Genomic DNA, 6178 nt, shown 5'->3' on the forward strand with positions numbered 1-6178 from the left:
TTCCATGTATTTAACTTTTGTCCTGTCTGCCTGAAAAAAAAAGAAAAGAATCTTCTTAGTTAATTCCTTTGATTCAGGCTGGATGATGATATATATTCTCTTAATTTGTGTCTGTCTGAAATGCTTTATTTCATTTTCATTTTTGGAAGTTCTCTTGACAGTGTACAGAATTCTAATTTAGTAATTATTTTCTTTCAGCAACTAAAGAGTTCATTATATGGTCTTCTGATTTCCAACATTTATTTGAAAAGTTAGCAGTTTTGTTCCTTTGATGATAGTATAGTTTTGTTTTTTTTTTTTCTTTTCTGATTGCTTTGAAGATTTTTCTCTGGTTTGGGTTTTCAGAAATTTGTTCACTCAATATCTAGATGTAGTTATCTTTTTATTTAGCCAACTCTGGATTTATTAAGCTTTTTGCATATGTAGGTTGATACCTTTCAACAGTTTTGAAAAATTTTGGCTTGATAATTAACTCTTTTATATTATCTTTTGTCTTATTCTTTCTCTTATTTGTCTGACACTTAAATTAAGTATATGTTACACGATTCCAACACATCTAATAATTTTGCTCTGTTCCATGCATCTTAAGGATTTTACACTTTGTGCTTGAGTTTAGATTTGTCTTAAGAAGGAGACTGGCAGTGAGATTCAGGCTATCCTTCCCTTGACCTCCACAAGGTTGTCTTCCTAAAATTGTTCAAGTTGCACTCTGCCTCTTTAGAAAGCTAGTTCCAACACTGTGGTCCAGAGCCAGCACACGCCCTTGGATAACAGCCTCACAATTCTAAGTTGTCATTCTAGACTGATACAACCACTAAAATTGTTACTTTAGCTTACTTTGCCCCCATAGGAACTTTCTGTTAGGAAAGCTCAATTATTAGCATGCCCACAGAATCAGCAAATCACCCTGGGTACTGGGAACCGTTGGTTCCTTGGAAATTACTGGAACACAAGATTCTCCATTCTCTGAAACATTAGTTCAGCTCATGCTCTTTCCTTCTAAAGCTGTCTATGCAATAGGATTGGAATAATTTATCCAATTTCTTCTTGTTTTAATGGAAATATTGGTCTGCCATTATTAGTTATGTCTCTCCTAAAAATAAAATTCTCACTCAGTGAGCAAAGTAATTAACTATATTTTACTTGTGATAGCTGCCTTCCTCCATTTCTCTCTTCCTCCCTTCAATTAAAAATAAAATAAATACATACACACATACTAGGTATCTATGAACCTATCTATCCATTCCATATAACAATGGTAACATTAAAATAATTTCCTATGCCAATCTTTTTTTAATAGTAGGAAAGTGATCTTTCATATTAGTATATTTGATACTTCATTTTAAAGCTTCTTACATTCTATAGAGGCTCTCTTTTTTGGCACAAAATATGTATCCATATCCAACTTGTCTATTGGAACAAACTTTTATTAAAGAAGGAAATTTAGCTATTGATCAGTATCTTAAGTAGTCCCACAATTGACTTTTTTTCTAATTTATCATGTTATCATTTATTTTCAAAATTGCCATAATTATCTTTAGTTGTCCTTTATTAACCCAAAGTTTGAGAATCGTGATTTCAAATAATGTATGGTTGCCTTCCACTTTTGAAAAAACTCTGCTTTTGGAGGGATTGGGAGAAACCTGGAGAAGTGATTACTGGGTTACAACTGAAATCTATTCCATTCTGAAGGCTAGTTCCCCAGCTGTGAGGCTGTTGGATTTCACATTCATTAACTCTGAGAGCCTTTACAAATATCATTCACATGTGTGCACAGTCTCATGAGGATTTGGTCTCTGACTTGACCAGTTTGAAAAGCTGACAAGCACAGATTCTTTAATAAAGAGCATCCAAACTAAACTAAATCCTTCCAAGCCAGTCAGTGACTTGGACAAAAATGGCCAAATCCAGTCACTGGGTTTTAAACAGGGAAAAAAACCATCATATGAGGAGATTTGACTCACATTCTATCAGATTCTGTGAGCTAAACCAACAGTTAGATTATGTGGGATTTTGTGAAATATATGTTACTTAATTTAAAAAAAGAGAGAAAATGGAAGAAAAAGAGAGAGGAAGTAAGTATGTAAATAAATAAACAAATCATAAGTCACAGACAATTATGGTCTTTGCTTAGGTTAAATATTTTAAAATAATAATTAATAGAATTTACATTTCACAATATATTTTAAGCTTACAAAGTGCACCTACAAATAATTAAATATTTGGAATTTGAATACTTCATATGTATGAGAATAACCACAAAGGGAATTTAGTGATTTGTATGTTAATATTATACCCATGTGTTCACATAAGACCTCTAACCATGACTGATATTATAACATGTTCTTTTATTTATTTTTTGGATATAGTTGGACACAATACCTTCATTTTATTTATTTTTATGTGATGCTGAAGATCAAACCCAGGGCCTCACACATGCTAGGCAAACGCTCTACCGCTGAGCCACAACTGCAGTCCCTGATATTAAAACATTTAATAAAATAATTGCTGAGTGGTGAATGACAACAACTTTGGAGAAGATTGCTTCTGGGTTATTGATAATGTCTGATTTTTATTTTGGTTTTGGGTACTTTGATATATTCAAGTCATCAAAATCGAAGAACTTATACATCTAATGATTATTGTATTTTTCTCTATCTTATACTTCAGTTAAAACATTTAAATAGAACAAAATTATAGTAATAATATATGCTCCAAAAATTTGAAAAAATTTTAAAAATATCAACCATACTTTCATCCAAAAGTTCAAGGCTAACACACATTTTTACTGTATATATTTCCAAAAGTTTTCTATTTACATATATGTAAATATATAATATACATATGTATATCTATAAGTTCTGTTATAATGAAAGAATGGATAATTGAATGAGAAAATGCACTAATGAACTAATGAATAAATAACTCACCCTTTAGGAAATTTTCAATACCTTCTCTATCATAATGTGATACTAAGGGAAAGATAATAACTTTTTCCCTATACTAGCATTTTGTATGAAGTCAATTCAAACCCAAAGTCATAATTCCAAATACATTACAATATTTTCTTTTAATATCATGGGAGGTAGCAGTTTGCACAGGTCACCACTGATGTTTCTTTTGGAAAGTTAAACTGCCTGCTTACCACTTTTTTATTCAGTCCATATGCCTTACTCCCCACTTGTGCTCTTTCAATGAAACTCCCCTTGAAGGCAGAAGCAGCATTTTAGTATTAATCTTAATGTGCCATTCCCTAGTTCCTAACACAGTGGTTTGCAAATCCTGGCTTTTTATACAGTGTGTGACATGTACTTGACAAGAGCACTTGATATTATTTAGTACTTGGATATGACTGAAGAGCTCTCATCAATGAAACTCAGTGCATCAAGTCAATCAATTTGTTGGTTGCCAGTTTTGACACATGGTCTATACCTTTATGATTGAAAATAGGGAGAAAAAGTAGCCTCTGTTCTCAAGTATTATCTAACTTGACAACCAAGGGCACATAGATATGATTTTCCAGCTTTAAGAATATCTAGAGCAAAACAATATAAAAAATGTTTATGTACTGCTATGATAGAACAATCAAGAAATGTTTATGGAGGTTGGGAATGATTGGAGAAAATTAATTCTATAGATAAAGTGTATACTGTAAGACAGAAAAATCATAATTTTAATAATACTAACACTGTAATTATAATCAGTAAATGGCAAAACTATCATTAATACTATATACTTCTCTTTCATTAGCCATATATGTAATTCATGGTTTCAATGTAAAGTAGTAACTTCATTGGCACATGTCACAGCCTTGAAAGTCTTTAATTAGTTACTCTGGGGGGAAACAATTGCTTTTAAAAGAGGTATTTAGATAAGCTTACACACTGAGGCAGGATTCTGTGCTGTGTGGCAATTTAGAATCTTTTAAACTAAAGTTTAGGGGACAAATGTGCGTACTTGTTTATACATCTCCAGAGAGATGTGAAAGTAATATCTGGTTATGATTTGGGATCTTTACTGTAATTATAACTCTCTTTCTTTATTTCTGTAATTTAAAAAATTAATTTCAATATTGTTTTTAAAGATTTGGGTCTATAGTTTTCTTAACTCCAAATATTTCATATTATCTCTTCTACAATGTTAACATCAATCTCTAAATCATTGTCTTTTAATTGTTTTTAAAATGGGCTTCATGTTGAGCTCAATTTCATATAAATATCTGTATGGTATATAAATATTTGAATTTTATTTTTAGGTATCTTTCTGATTCATAATATTTATTTCTTCTCCCTTTGGCAAATAATAAATTTAATAATATAATATAAACAGAATTCATTATTATTGGTCAATAATAAAACAAACATTACAATTACATAGCTAAACATAAATTAAATTTACACTAAATATCAATATATAATTAAATATAACTAATAAAATATAAAATTCACAAAATTGATAATTTTGGCTATAAGCACTATAGAAAGAATTCCATTATATTCACTTTTACAATATAGAGAAACACAGTAAATAGTTGAGCAATTATTCTGATAGTTTATTTAAAATGAATAAATAAAATCTAAGGCATTCGAAAAATTCATTTATTTAAATATCAAAAGCAAAATTACTAACTTAAATTTTAGAACAATTTCACTACACTTTTAAAAGCTAATCATTTTTCTTCATATAACACAATGACACACATGGTGGTTGACAGTTAATAACTTGTTTGCAACAAGATAAGCATCATATTGGAAAGACTTTCCTATTTCTACTCCCTTCTGTCTCTCCTCAGTCTTCCACTGTCTTGTTAAAGTTCTTCCAAAGAAGTTTTTTTTTTTTTTTTGTACCAGGGATTGAACTCAGGGACACTCAACCACTAAGACACATCCTCAGCCCTATTTGTATTTTATTTAGAGACAGGGTCTCACTAAGTTGCTCAGCACCTCGCTTTCTTCTGAGGCTGGCTTTGAACTTGCAATCCTCCTGCCTCAGCCTCCCAAGCCACTGGGATTAAGGCATGCACCAGCAGGCCTGGCAGAAGAAAGCTGTTATCTCTATCTCTATCACACACTCATTCTTTTCCCAGAAGAAAAGTACGAAATAAAATTCCATTTCCAGCATGGCAATCAATCAATGAATAAATTTTAAAAGCATTGGGGAAATGGGTACTATTATGGTCCAACCAAAGCCCTTGGTTCTTCAAGGAGCACTCTGCCTTCTTCTTGTGCATCCCCTCTGAATTTGATTAGCTCCCAGTGGCACCAGGAACTCTCTAGTTGTCCTGCCCATGTCAGGATAGATCATACCCTGAAGCCCATTTTCATTACTAGTTCAAGCCACACTCTCCCGTCATGCTTCACCATTATTAAAGCTGAATTTTCAGCTTTATTTGATGTCTGTTGTTCAATTTGTTGAATCTAAAGAGGGGACAGGATTAATTGGTCTCCTTCAAACCCAAACCATATGACATGATACAAACACAGCCTAAATATACTGTCTTAGAGTAACTATGTGCTCCTTCAAATGATTTGGAAACACTGGACCTATAAAGAGATAATTGAAAGGTAGCTACAAAGACAAACAAAGAGAATCAAATGGAAATTTTATAACTCAGCAATAAAATGTCCACAATCAAAAATTTGTCAGATGAGATTACAAGAGACTGAATATAAGAAATGAAAGGATTAATAATTACAAAGACAAAGTATTTGAAGTCACAAGGAGAAAATGGATTGGAAAAAAAGAAAATAATAAAGCCTTAATCACCTATGACCTTCCAGAGGAAAGGAAAAGAAAACCTAGACAAAAGTATTAGAAGAAAAGTTCGCTAAAAATTTTTCACATTTAAGATAGGAGCAGCATGTAAGGCCACAAAAGTTCATCTAACTTTAGCAAAATATCTATAAAGAAAACCACACTAGACAAACATTGCAAAAACTAAAGAACAAAATCATAAAAACAGACAAAACTTAATGCATATTTCATAGAGGGAAACAACAATAAAAACGACACCTGATTTCTGAATAAAAATGCAGGCTCGGGATACAGCTAACCGATGTTTTTAAATGTTATAAGAAAATAAAAACTTGTCAACCTAGTATTCTATACAGTCATTCTTTGGTATTAGAGAGCATAAGATGATTCCAGGAAACCCCACAGATAGCAAAATCAAGGATGC

The sequence above is a fragment of the Ictidomys tridecemlineatus genome, chromosome 6, assembly GCF_052094955.1.
Source record: "Ictidomys tridecemlineatus isolate mIctTri1 chromosome 6, mIctTri1.hap1, whole genome shotgun sequence".
NCBI lineage: Eukaryota > Metazoa > Chordata > Mammalia > Rodentia > Sciuridae > Ictidomys > Ictidomys tridecemlineatus.